Source organism: Microcaecilia unicolor, chromosome 11, assembly GCF_901765095.1.
Source record: "Microcaecilia unicolor chromosome 11, aMicUni1.1, whole genome shotgun sequence".
Classification (NCBI taxonomy): domain Eukaryota; kingdom Metazoa; phylum Chordata; class Amphibia; order Gymnophiona; family Siphonopidae; genus Microcaecilia; species Microcaecilia unicolor.
The window spans coordinates 54,883,678-54,898,601 of record NC_044041.1 but is presented as its reverse complement, the minus strand read 5'-3'; the positions used below and the strand labels follow the sequence as shown (position 1 = coordinate 54,898,601).

Below are 14,924 nucleotides of genomic sequence, written 5' to 3'. Positions count from 1 at the left end.
CAAAGACTAAAGGTCTATTCATCAGAGGGCCTGAGTGAAAACATGAGATCTATCTTCATTGCCTGTGACCTCTATTGAACTTCAGGTCACTGGTAACAGACAGCAGAGCTCACATCCAGATCACGTTTTCAGAATAATCACTTACATACAAACAGAACGGACTATTTCTGAATCTGGAAATGCATGCGCATATTTATTTGAGACAACACATTTTTTTCATACAGTCCCTTTGCATATACCATGTTATATTAAAAATACTTGCAAATGTGCATAAGCTACAGAAAACTAAGACATAATGATATTTATAGCAATGCAACAATTAATCATTCTGGGACAAAATGTTTTAAGTATTAAAAATCTAGTCTATCAGATTTGTTTTAAAATCTCTATTTCTTCTGCATCAGAAGGTAAAACAGCATATCAAACAGGAGTAGCCTAGTGGTTAGAGCACCAATCTTGCAATCCAGAGGTGGCCGGTTCAAATCCCACTGCTGCTCCTTGTGATCTTGGGCAAGTCACTTAACTGCCTCAGGTACAAACTTAGATTGTGAGCCCTCCTGGGACAGAGAAATATCCAGTGTACTTGAATGTAACTCACCTTGAGCTACTACTGAAAAAGGTGTGAGCAAAATCTAAATAAATACATACATATGAAATAGTATATACAAGTAACTAGGGATGTGGAATCAGAGTCAGCAGCATTTTTAGCTGAAATTGGAGTCAGTAAAAATGTGTACCGACTCCAACTTTAAAATAAAAAAAACTTACAACATTGTATGGTAAAGTTATAATTTTATATCTTTGCCCTGGATCTAAAGTTACATTTACCAGTACTTTAGATCCAAAACAAAGAATTTAAAGCCCAATACCAGCAGGAGTCAGAGTCAGACAACAAAAATACAGGAGTTGGAGTCAAAGGCTTGGTGTACTGACTCCAAAGCCCTGCAAGTAACATAACACAGTAACATAGTAAATGACGGCAGATAAAGACCTGTACAGTCCATCCAGTCTGCAATAAGACATAAGCTAGTGCATAATAATACTACACAGATATGCAATGCAACACATCCTTCCCCTTTGGTGTGCTTTTATCCAGAGGGGGTGGCAAATAAGTTTCCCTTCCTTTTAACCCAAAATACACTCATACGTCAGTCTCACTCTCATCCCAATTAGTCTATCAGATGTAATTACATTTCTCAGATGAGCAGTCTAAAGAATTTAAACTAATGAGAAAAGAATTTTAGTAGACATATGGGCCCTGAAGAAAGCTGGATTCTCTTCAAGCTGTGGCAACCTCATCGGATCAATATGAGAATTAACTAAAGATATTACACATAATCTTTCAAGATTACAGAGATTCCTTCATCTCCCTTTTTCCCTCTTCCCACCAGCGTCTATCTGCCCTAAGCACAGAATTCCTCTGCTGGCAAGCTATTTGAAACAGGACTGCTGTTTATGGTTGTTAAACTATGTAAGCATGCGAAAATGACTGGCTCACAGGCCTATCCCAATTTTACAACAGTTGTGCCTACATGAGGATGGGGAGGAAAGGGGTTATGTGCATACGTTCTGTGAAAATGAAGAGAATGCTGTATATTTGGTACTTTACTCAACACTGCAGTTGTTTCCCCCAGAAAATATTAAGCCACCCAAGGCAGGGAGATTGGTGGCCTGAAGACTGAGGGATAAAACTGTAACAGCTAAGTCAGAAATGTTACAGTATCAGGCACTGGATTTCTGAGCAATAAGATATTGCAAAAAAAAAAAAAAAGACGTAAAGCAATAAAAGCTGGGACTGGGAAAAATGTCAAGTGCTTTAATTATGTTTTTCATGCATAATTAATGCAGCACAGCACTTCCTTCACATCTGGGGTGTGCTGCGACATCTCTACAGAAGCAGGCAGGGGAACTGAGGTTCCTATTAAGCCTGGTCCAAAAATGCTTATAATCAAATAAGGAAATTTCATGGCAGAAGAATCTGTTCATGAACTGCAGAGTCCTCAGGAAAAACAAACATTTGTCCTCTGGATGATCTTGAGGCGGTCTGGAATGCAGAAAAAAAATGATACCCTGTAGCATCTATATTTGCAAATAAATAACACAAATTAAAAATTACCATGAGAACTTTCCGTCAGCGGTATGTGTCAGTCTGAATTTACATCTTCAGGAAACAGCACTGATAAATGGAAATTTCAAGGCTTTGAGTCATAGTGGGGCGATGGGGGAGGAGAGGAGGGGGTGCCTGTAACAAGAAGGAACTGTGCCAAAGCTTACAGAATACCTCCTCTGTGATCCATCCAATTATGTGCCCTCCTATCTGCTGTAGGTAGGCTGCAATGCACCGCAGGAGAGTGACTGGAGATAGATTGAGGCAGTACGGCCAGCCAGGGCAGCCACTGGGCTCACAGAGAATAAAGGTCATTTTATAAAGTGCTTCAGATAATCTTCCAAAACCAATAAAGGAAGAGCTGATTATCATTAATTCCCAACCTGCACTGTCTTGCAGGAGTCCCAAGTACAATGGCCTTTAAGCTCTTCCTCTGATAACAGAGGAGCTGCCGGAAAACAGCAAAACTCTGTCCTCATCTGCAATATACTCATAGCTACAAAAACACAGCTTGGAAAGAATTTTCCCAACCCCTAAAATTGGGGAGGGATTTTGGATTTAGCTCATGCCTTCTCGCAGTAGTTCTAGGTGAGTTACATTCAGGTATAGTAGGTATATTCCTGTCCCTGGAAGTCTTACAGGCTGGTAAAGGAGACTTAAATGACTTGCCCAAGATCACAAGGAGATACAGTGGGATTTGAATTTGGTTTCCTTACACCTGTGTTATAGTCGTCTGAGTAGTCTTATTAAGTGCCAATTCATTTATTTGCTAACCACAAGTTTTCAGTGATGAAAGAATGAGGAGTGAAAAACCAGAAGAAGACATTTTTTTAGCATTTGTTTTGCAGAAAAATTCTGGTTTTCATTTATAAAAATCTAGCTCAGTTTTTCATATTTCAAAGCCAGGAATGCTAAACAGAGTGCAAAATTAGAAAGCAATTAAATGACATCACTTAGGAGCACAAATTTAAGTAAGTTTAACTTGCTTTTGAACATTGTGATTCTGTAATATATCCCTTGGCTTATTTAATGCATTTTATGAGAAGAAAAGAATCAAAAACTGATCAGGACTTCAGGTGCTAAGCAGAGTTGGGTTCCCACTGCAGCTCCTTGTGACTCTGGGCAAGTCAATTAACCCTCCATTGCCCAGTAGGCAGAGAGAAAGTATCTGCATATAAACCTTTTTGGATGTACCACAGAAAGATGGTATATCAAATCCATGACCCTTTACTCTTCATCATTAGATTCTTTGATATATTCTTCTATGTCACTAAATCTGTCCACCTGGAGCAGGTGAGAAGAGGAAGGAGAAGGGAGTAAGACCATAAAAATAAAACAATGATCTTTTCACAGCAGGAATCTTCTCTTATATCCCTAACTCCTTCATTAATGTAATGAGACAGGGAATTTAGAACAAGAGTGAAAGGAACAGTCCCAGACAGCATCTAGTTTTACAACCATTCATACAGTGAGGCATTCTTACTTTAGGACCCCCAGCCAGTTGAGTTTGCAGGATATCTGCAATGTGTGTGCATGTGGTAAACCTGTGGTATGCTGGAAAAGGAGCACGTAAATGTACATTATGAGTGTTGTGTCCTTAAGTTCCAAAGCAATGTTTTAATGTGTTGATGTCTGTTCTTTTGTTGGATGCAATGTTCTAATAAAAATGATTTAAAAATAAGATGATATTTCCCGAGCCTTAATATTCAGAAGGGGATTAATGCATGCACACAGAGTAGACAGATAGTTTAAAAAGTTTTGGAGGCTGATATTCAAAACAATTTAACCAGTTATGTGTTGCGGCGGTTGCGTACCCTACAAAATGCAGGAATCAGATTGTTGGGAGGTTTGTCTAGGAGGGATCATGTGACACCTTTGTATATTAACTTTTATTGGCTTCCTGTGAAATATAGACCAGTGTTTAAGCTCTTATGGTGCATCAGGTGCTTAATACAGGGAAACCTGATTATTTAGTGTCCTTGCTTCAGCTCTATGTTCCTTCTAGGGCTTTGAGAACAGGGGGCGCAGTACTGTTGGTTCTCCCATCTCAGGCCCAGGCTTGTCTATCCTCTACTAGAGCTGATGTTTTATTTTGATACACACCCTGGTTGTGGAATCAACTACCTCAGGATATTCGGGAAGTGTGTTCTTATAAGCACTTTAAGGTTGAGTTGAAAACCTACATTTTTTTCCACATTCCTAGGTTTAGATGCTTGATTGCACTTGGAAAAACAGTTAATTTATCATTTGTAATTTAATGCAGTCCTTAATAAATCATAATAAAGGTCCCAGGGTTCACAGATGCCCAACATGGCCATGTCTAGCCAAGAGTACTGGCTGCATCAGGGGTATAAAGAACTATGATAAACAACATAGAAATAAATCAGTAAAAGGTTCAACCAATCACATACAAATAAATAAATGAACAGATAAAAATACAATAAATGTGTGTCTTTATGTAAAAGCTTACTTAGTGCTGAATGAATGTTAAAATGAAAGTTTAATACAGTACCATAACATCACCATTTAAACAGTGCACCAGAACTAATATATATATATATACATAAATCCCTGACAAATCCCCCAGATAAACCCATACTGGCAACAACTGGATTGGTCCTGGAACCACTGTCTATCTTTGTGGATACATTTCTCAGGCCACTTGTTCCTAAGATTGCCTCTTATGTTAGAGATTCTGCAGACATCATCACTACATTAGAAGATTTGAAAGTTGAAAGAGATGTTGTATTGGTCACTTTTGACATTGAGTCACTGTATACAAACATACACCGAACAAAGCAATTGAGATCATCGGAGAGGTGCTAGCAGGAGAACATCAAAGCTCACGTATATCCATTGAGTTTGTTGTGGAGCTGGCTTCAATTGCCCTGAGAAGGAACTTTTTTTTTGCTTTGATGGCATCTACTATCAGCAAATTAAAGGGACAGCGATGGGAACAATCATGTCCTCCTCTGTCACTAACCTATATGCTGCGGACTTTGAGAAATGTTTTTTTTTTAACTACACATTGGATAAATCATATTGCACTCTAGAAGAGACGCATCAATGACAACCTGATGATTTGGAAAGGGACAATAGGTGAATTGGAAACATTCTTTGACACCCTCAATGAGTTTGATGACAGCCTGAGGTTCAAGATGACATTTGATATGAACTGTATTCCCTTTCTGGATATACTACTCATGTTTGAGGATGGTGCCGTTCACAGTGATCTCTACAGAAAACCAACTGATGTTAATAAAGTATCTGGACTTTCTGAGTTGCCACAACAGGACTCTGAGAATCAACCTGCCATACAGTTAATTCCTTAGAAGTAAGAGGCTCTGTTCTAAAGATGCTTTTTTCAGAAACCAATCCAGGGTGATGACACATCGAAGGATACCCTATGAGAGTTATCACTAAAGAGTACAGGAGAGCTGCTGAAGTTGATAGAAAAGACTCACTCACTCCTAAACTGAAGACTAAAAATGAGAAAGTGGTCTATGCCTTATCATTTACCTATCTAAGGACATTATTAAGATTGTCTGCAGACACTGGTATATTGTTCAGGGAATTGAACATTTTAAAGAAAAGGAGATTATGATTGCTCATAAGAAAGGGAGAAGCCTTAAAGACATCCTTGTCCATTCTACAGCTGACCCATAGCCCAGTGAGTCACCACAAGTGTGGTAACTGTTCTGTCTCATTAACATTAAGGTGTTTATTCATCCAACCACAGGGATAGAGTTTTCTCTCTCACTACATTCTCTAATTGCAAAACTGCTGGGGTTATCTACATTGCTGTGTGTCCCTGTAAGATGATCTATGTAGGGAAGACCATCCAGCTTATTTTCGAAAGAGAAAAACGTCCAAATTCCGACCTAAATCGGGAGATGGACGTCTTTCTCTTGTGGGTGCCCAAATCGGTATAATCGAAAGCCGATTTTGGGCGTTTCCAACTGCACTCCATCGTGGGAACGCATAAAGTTGATGGGGGCGTGTTGGAGGCATGGTGAAGGCGGGACTGGGGCGTGGTTATCGACTGAGGAGAGATGGGCGCGCTCGGCCGATAATCGAAAAAATAAAGGCGTTTTTAGCCAGAATTTAGGACACTTTTTCTGGACCCTGTTTTTTCACGAACAGGTCCCAAAAAAGTGCCCTAAATGACCAGATGACCAATGGAGGGAATCAGGGATGACCAATGGAGGGAATCAGGGATGACCTCCCCTGACTCCCCCAGTGGTCACTAACCCCCTCCCACCAAAAAAACCCGAACTTTAAACATTTTTTTTCCAGCCTCTATGCCAGCTTCAAATATCATCCCTAGCTCCATGACAGCAGTATGCAGGTCCCCCGAGCAAATTTAGTTTAGTTGGTGCTGCCCGGACCCATGCAGAGAGCAAAAATCGGAAGAAAAAAAAAAACATGCAAGTGCAGTTGGGGACGTCCAAATTAAAAAATAGTAAAAGGGAGATTTGAACCAGCCACCTTCTGATTCCCAGGCCAGTGCTCTAAGCACTGCACCACATGAATCAGTAGTTTAAACATCCTTCCCTTTCCGTTAAGTCCCTCCAAGGTTCTGTCAGCCAATCACAGCTCGTTTAGCTGACATCATGGACTTAAGTAACATTTTATGGATGTAATAATCTTATTTATGTGATTTTGAGAAGTTCTGAGATGTTCTCCATTGGTTTTAGCTCTTTTTTTATGTTCGTCACAAGTTGGAACACATTGATGGTATCATTGAAACGCACTGATATCACTAATGCACAGAATTAGTCTCAATGCGTTCCATCACTTTTTATTTGTTTTTTAGCTGTTTTTAAGTTATTTTCTTAAGAGTTTCTCAGCGATTTTGGACAGTATGTATTGTTAAACATTTCAAGACTATTTTTATCCATTTTGATTCTGATTGTTTAGCTTTATGTTCTCCAATGTATTTTTTAAGTTTGTCCACTACCATGGACTTTTTCTTTTTAGCAATGTTTTAGATTACATTTTATGTGTTTAAGAACTTTATGACATTTTTTAAGCATGTTTTACAGTCTCAATTGGTTTTTATCCCTGTATTTTTATTTTTACTGTTTTTTTTTACCTCTACTCATGCATATTCACATGGTTCCAGTATTAAAGAAAGGCTCTCACAGCAAGTTTGTTTTTACTGTTCCAAATGAACCCAGAAAGAAACACATGTAAGTAAACCATTTCAGCAGTACTTTTTACTTGCTCTTTCCACAGTAGTCTGGAATCTGACCAGATTTTGGGTTTAGCTGTTTGGCTGAAAGAGATTTGTTTTTTTCATTACAGCGACCTATGTTGGTGGAGTTTAAAAGTTTGCACCAGCAGGGTAAGCCACTCTCTATGCATTTATTGGTTTACTTTTAATGTTCACATTTTTAGTGCTGGTGCGCTGTTTTAGTGGTAATGTTATGGTACTTTATTACACTTTCATTTTAACATTCATTCAGCACTTTTACATAGATGCACACATGTATTGTATTTTCATCTGTTCATTTATTTATTTACTAGTAAAAGAAGCCCGTTTCAGAGCAAATGAAACGGGTGCTAGCAAGGTTTTCTTCGCCAACACCCCCCCTCCCTGGTCAACCCCTTCGTTGTTCTGGCATTGCTCCGCCCCCAACGTCATAACGTTTGACTCAAAGGCGGGGCCCGGAGCGATTTCCCACCCCCCCCCCCCCGCCTCCCTGCCTCCCTCCCTGCCAACCCCTTCGTTGTTCTGCCATTGCTCTGCCCTCGAGGGCGGGGCCCGGAGCGATTTCCCCCCCCCCCCCCCGCCTCCCTCCCTGCTAACCCCTTCGTTGTTCTGCCATTGCTCCGCCCTCGAGGGCGGGGCCCGGAGCAATTTTGGTGGCTTCACCATCACGAACCTTCAAACCTTTTTGAAGGAAGTCAGAGCTTGGCTTCACTGACGTCTGTGTCCTCAGAACGTTGAGGGTGAGTTTTATTATAGTAGATATGTGACTGGTTGAACCTTTTACTGATTTATTTCTTTGTTGTTTATCATAGTTCTTTATGTCCCTGACGCAGCCTGTGCTCTTGACGAAGCATGGCCATGTCGGGCATCTGACTGTGAACCTTGGGAATTTTATTATGACTTATTAAAGACTGCATTTTCTTCAGCAATGTCTGCTTCTTGTCTTATATTCCACAGTGAATACTGTGGACTGGTTGCCTTCTTGGTTTCTCACCTCATTTGTAATTTATGCATAATGTGTAGGTTGTGATGCCTTGTGCTATCTTGTTTTTGGTGGAGTTCTTTTCTCTTGTTATTATTTTAATGTAAACCACTTTAACTCATTTTTTACAAAATAGGTGGTACATCAAATGTTTTAAATTCTTAAACTATTAAATCGCTTGTTCGGGACTAACCGGTAATATTCAGCAGTATATAACTGGATAGCACCATTGAAAATGTCTGCTTAGTGCCCAATGTGAGAGCAGCTATTCTGTGGGCATTCCAGCGACAGAGTCAGCATTCTGTCACTTAAGTGCCAATATTCAATATTTAACAGACCAAAGTGATGCATGTGGGAAAGAGGAACCCGAACTATAGCTACGTAATGCAAGGTTCCACGTTAGGAGTCACCAACCAAAAAAGGGATCTTGGCGTTGTTGTTGATGATACGTTGAAATCCTCTGCTCAGTGTGCTGCGGCGGCTAAGAAAGCAAATAAAATGTTAGGTATTGTTAGGAAAGGATTGGAAAACAAAAGTGAGGATGTTATGATGCCTTTGTATCGCTCCATGGTGCGACCGCATCTCAAATATTGTGTACAATTCTGATCGCCGCATCTCAAAAAGGTACAGAGAAGGGCAACGAAAATGATAAATGGGATGGGATGATTTCCCTATGAGGAAAGGTTGAAGCGTCTAGGGCTCTTCAGCTTGGAGAAGAGACGGCTGAGGGGAGATATGATACAGGTCTATAAAATGAGTGGAGTGGAATGGGTAGACGTGAATCGTTTGTTTACTCTTTCCAAAAATACTAGGAGTAGGAAGCATGCGATAAAGCTACAAAGTAATACATTTAATATGAATCTGAGAACATATTTCTTCACTCAACGTGGACTTAAACTCTGGAATTCGTTGCAGAGAATGTGGTAAAGGTGGTTAGCTTAGCGGAGTTTAAAAAGGGTCTGGATGGTTTCCTAAAGGAAAAGTCCATAGACCATTATTAAATTGACTTGGGGAAAATCCACTGCTTATTTCTGAGATATAACAAAATGTTTAAACACACATGAATACAAGTGTATTGTTGCTTCTTCAGCTTGTTGAAAGTGGAGTAGTCTCATATATGACACACGATAAAAATTGTTTGATTTTTCACCCAATAACTGGGTGTATTATCAGTGTGTATTGTCTAATCATTGACTTAACCTCCACCAACCTTTACTAATCTTATATGTAAAGATGCCTTTCTATTTTTCTATATGCTATCATCTAATTTTATACAGCACTTAGCTTGAACGGGTTGGTGCTCTTAAAACCAACGGGGTTTTAAGAGCACCAACCCATTCAAGCTAAGTGCTGTATAAAATACTGATGATAAGCAGCATAAAATGTTTTGAGCTTTTTTGGGGATCTTGCCAGGTATTTATGACCTGGATTGGCTACTGTTGCAAACAAAATGCTGGGCTTGATGGACCTTTGGTCTGTCCCAGTGTGGCAATACTTACGTACTTATAAATAGGACAGCAGAAAAGTTAGTCCTACCTTTATGTAGTTCACTATACCTAGTTAAGTGCTCAATATCGCACTTAACTGGGTATGTTTTCTCCGGCTCCACATATTCAGAAATTCAATGATGGAGCCTGAACATAGCCCAGAATTGTATGTCCGGGGATAACGGTGGTGGCAGTCATCATAACGCTGATCACAGCCGGGTTGAAAATCGGGTCCTTTATGTTTATTAATTTTTATATTGCTAATTTTAATTTGTTTAATTGAAGGATGATTGTTGGAATTCAGTCTGTTTTTCCATGTCATTGTAAACTAGTTTGTTTTTTTTATAAAAAGTATGTCAGTATAACAAATATTACAAATAAATAAATAAATCTCTTACCCTTAGGTCATCTTAGCCTACCCATGGGACTTTTTTAATACTAAAATGCCCTAAAATGTGCAGTTACCACAGCTTAACATGGGATTTTACTGCACAGTAGCTGCAAAATTTACATGCCACCTTTGGGGGGTATTTCCACTATTTTTATTGCAGGTCACGAGTTAATGTTCCCATTAGCAAGTGGTACCTGCTGAGAGTTAACACAGGACTATTTACTGCCTCCTATCAAGGTATTTTAGAAGGAAAAAAAAATCATAAAACACACTACTGCTCCAATGTAAATTCAGGCCTGATTTACAAAGTCATCGTCGCCTCCCCCTCCCCCCAGACCTACAATAGGAAAAAAAAAAATCTCAGTGAATCGGGCCTTAGTTAGGATGGCAGGCAGGACAGACAACAGGCAGGGATAAAAGAGAAAACTAAAACTGAAAATAGAAGAACAGAACATGGATCAGTAATGGGTACATTTTCCCCATGAGCTGACGACAGGGCATAAATGGAAGCTATAGTGACAAAGTTCTAGTTATCAATCAAGCATCTTCCTTGGAAAGAAAATAGAAGGGACAGGGTTTAAGGTAGCACTGCCTCTTCCATCACTCTGATGGGGCTGTACTCAAACACACACAGTATACACTTAACTAAATGAACCTTATGGGGATGTACTGCAGCACTGAGTTGGTAAGGTTGCCATAAGCAACAAGAAGCTGACTGAACCCATAAATGTAACACTTTACTCAATTTGCACCAAGGTAACTAAGAAAAAGGAACTAGCAAATTCTTCCCTGAGCCTGAATGGAAGTTGATCAAAACATTTCCTGCAAGAATACAGACCCTTATCATAGTTTCAAAACATAATTAGAAATGAAGAAAAGTGTACATTACAGATAAATAGGGCATTTTTACAAGAATGTACATAGTAACACAGTAGATGACCGCAGATAAAGACTATGGTCCATCCAGTCTGCCCAACAAGATAAACTAATAGCATAAAGAATTGGATTCACACAGGAGACGTTTCTAATTAGGAAAAGTTGTTATTCCAATGGCATAACAAACCATATTTCAGTGTACATATTAATAAACCAGTACAAGAAAAATACCTTAAGATTATACTCTTACCACTGGGAAAATGATAATTTGCTCAGTTCCCCATATCTGTATTGTATTCCCACACAATACAGCATTAATATAGTATATGGAGTAAGGATACCTAACATATCCATCACGGAGGTTTAATTGACAGGAGATGGTAGGAACATTCTTGGTCCATTATCTGGCCTGAATCCAGTAGGCGGAGCTTGCTGCCATATTGAGTCACCCAAAATAGCAAATGCTTATTAGAAATAAGGTCTGCCTATGTGTGGCTTGGCGTGGATCAATAGTTTGCTTTGCTTTGAGTGTATCACCATGGCGGCTACAGCTTTGGCCTTGTCAAGTGACACCGTCTCCTGTCAAATAAACCTCCTTGGTGTTCATTCTGCTGTAAACTGACAAGTGGCATCACTCACCCTGTCCAAGTTTCCTCCACAGAACTGCATGGCTGTTAATAAGGCATCTATAATAAAGGATTTCCGATTCTTTATTCTTTGACATCAGCCATTAGGTCCACACAGCAAGATGTACAGTCAGAGACAGCAACTCCATAACAGCCCTTCCTAGACAGATGTCATGTCCCCTACCTCAACACAAGCGGCTTCCTCGGGCTGCGAAGAGTCCCTTCGACATGCACACTTGACTTGTACAGCCCTGAGCCATGTGTGTGTAGTTCTTCTCTGGCCGCAGGCTCCTTGATTGCTTTGCTTCCATGCACCTGGGTCTGCTCTCTCTCTGCCTGGCTTCCCTTGCTTCTCTCCTATTGGTCTTCCGGTTCCTCCTTCCCCTGCTCTTGTCCTATGGCTGTGCTCCTTCTCCCTGCTGGTCCCTGCTGATGTCAGACGCCAGCACTTTATCAGCTGAGCTCTTCCTGGACTCTATGCTTTGGGTTCTACTTTGGTAGGTGTTACTTGCTCAGTAGTGTGCTTCTTCTCTACTTTGTCCCTCATTGCTGACTTTGCCTGTGCCTGGATTACTCTCTTGCCTGCTGCCTGCCTACTGACTTTGCCTGTACCTGGATTACTCTCTTGACCTGCTGCCTGCCTACTGACTTTACCTGTGCCTGGATTACTCTCTTGCCTGTTGTTTGCTTATTGACATTGCCTATACCCGGATCACTCCCCTGCCTGCCTGTTGACATTGCCTGTACCTGGAACACTCTCTTGCCTTCTGCCTGTCTGGCCGATACGTTCACCACCCTGCTCCGTCTCATAAGTCCTGCAGGCCGCCCGCACCTAGGGGCTCAACCTCTGGGGAATGGTGGTCAGTGCAGGTGAAACCCGGGGTTGTCCAGCCACCAAGCGAAACCTGGTCCGACTACCAGGCTCAGCAGCACTCTACTTGGTACAAGAACTCACAAATCTAACAACAGGAAACACTATTCATTAAAGCAGGCTTGTCCAAGTTCAGTTCTTGAGGACTGCAAAACAGGCCAGGTTTTCAGGATATTCCTAATAAATATGCATGAGAAAGATTTGCATACCTATTACATCCACTGTATGCAGATCTTTCTGATGCATATTCATTAGGGATATCCTGAAAACCTGGTCTGCTTGCAGTCCTCGAACACTGAACTTGGACAAGTCTACACAATGGCTAAGAAGGGGTTTAGTTAGAGTAGAGCTTCCCAAACTGTGGGTCAGGACTCCAAATGGGGTCATAAAAATGATATTTGGGGTTGTGACTTGGATGAGCTCTCCAAAGGTGCATCATCATTATTCTGCATTTCTGGGGATGGGGGGGTCACACAATTTGATATGGCTGTGATCATGGGGTCTTGGCCACAAAAAGATTGACAAGCACTGAGTTACAGTAATGTTAAATAAGGCTCTCCTAAATAAATAATTTCAATGTAAAAGTTAATTCTATCAGATTTGTTTCCAGTGCTCTGCTCATAGCCACATTTTATTAATGATGCACTGAATGGATGTGAAAGAGGACAAGCAATGATTAACAGCAGTTCTGTGTTGTTGCCTTTTCACTAGTCCAGAAACAAGCCCAGGTCAGAATCAGTAAAACTACTCAATCATATGACATGATTACTCATAAATGGCACTGGATAAAACAATTATTTAAAAAATAGTGGAAAAATATTCTGTTCCAAATTTCAACACAATGCAACCAACAGTCGCATAAAGTAAACCGGGATGACACGGACAGTTATAACAGAAATAGGAAAAAGGTTTTATCACACAAACAAAATGAGGGCACTTACACAATGACAACCCAGATAAGGACAGTAGGTCGGGCACTGGATTGCTGAAGTCTACAGCACAGAGGAAAATTGGACAGTGATCAAGTATAGTGAGGGAAGAGGAAGATGCAGGTATATTTGCATCATGATGACACTTTGCATACCAGAGAAGATACATTCCCTGCAGGCTGCTGTCACATACCCCTTCTACTGCTGCAAATACCCAGATTAAACGCACTAAAGATTTTCTTTCAGCTGCAGCAGCGTGCTATTAAACTCCACAGTGATAGAAAATGTCTCCTCACCTTCCTATTGGTCTGTAATATGATACTATATAACAATATTAGAAGGACAAACAGCTGGTGTCAGCCTGCTGTTCCTTTAGACAACCACACAATACAATAGAGCCCAGTTCATTAGATGGCAACATTGCTCCCTTTCAAAGCATTCAAATCCTGCCCCAAGGACATCACTGGTGAATGAATTTTAATTCTTCTGTTCTTAATTTAAAAACAAATACAACCAGAAACAGTTATTTCAGCCCAACTCATTGTGCCTGCTACAAATTAGACCTGCCTGGCATCATTATGTTGCAAAATGTGGGAAGAAGAGCCAGGCTGCTCACAACCCAAAGGCTTCCTGTCTTGACAGAACCAAGACATGACATCTTCTTCTCTTGTTACACATAGTTTCAGCTCATCCCGAGTTGATTCTGCTTCTGAAAGTGATTTTTAAGTGCATCAAAACAGCCTGTCAGATACTAATCCTTTCGTATTCCGTCCTTCTGATGCACATTCAGACTTCAGTGTCTTCTATGGTGTCTAATGTTTTATGCAGTTTTATGGAATATATTTGTAAGCTGCTTTGAGTACTGAGTTGAAAGGTGATAAATAAATGTGAGTAATAATGTGAAATTAGAAGCCACCATGAAGAAACAAAGATCAAACCTGCAGAAGTACCTAAGACCAAAGTTTCCGAAATTAAAATAAATATTTTTATAAACTGTAAGGAATATGCCGAAAGGAAGAGGGACCCCAGCTACCCACCGGGGAAAAGAGAGCCGGAGGGTAAGAGGGAAGACCCTAGGGATGCTCAGGTTTTGCCCAAAAGGGACATAAAGATGGGAAACTACAACTCCCAGAAGGCCACAGGAGAGCTCCGGAGGAGGAGAAGTAGGGTGCAGTACCAAGGAACTCCAGAAGAGGGCCACCAGGAGAAAGGAAAAGCTGATTCCCCCACCTGGTGGAAGAGGTGGTGGAACCGGTGGCAGGAGAAGGAAAAGCAGCCTAGCAGAGTTAATGAAGAAAAGTGTAATCAGCTGGAAAAGGGGTGGGGGGAGGAGAAAATGGACTGGACTAATGAAGGAGAGAGAGAGAATGAACCAGAGGAGATGGAGCAAGAGGAAGCAGAGCTGGTCTTAGAGGAACCCATGGAGCTCTTGGCTATGGC

General features: G+C 40.7%; 1 long non-coding RNA gene across 1 annotated transcript in view; it reads right to left on the bottom strand.

The window, feature by feature from the left end:
* Positions 1-611: 611 nt before the first annotated feature.
* The window catches only part of LOC115479810, a 179,165-nt gene continuing 164,852 nt past the window's right edge, over positions 612-14,924 (bottom strand). The window contains exon 3 of the long non-coding RNA XR_003943759.1: positions 612-2,044. This is a non-coding gene — a long non-coding RNA (uncharacterized LOC115479810). The remainder of the gene's footprint in view (positions 2,045-14,924) is intronic.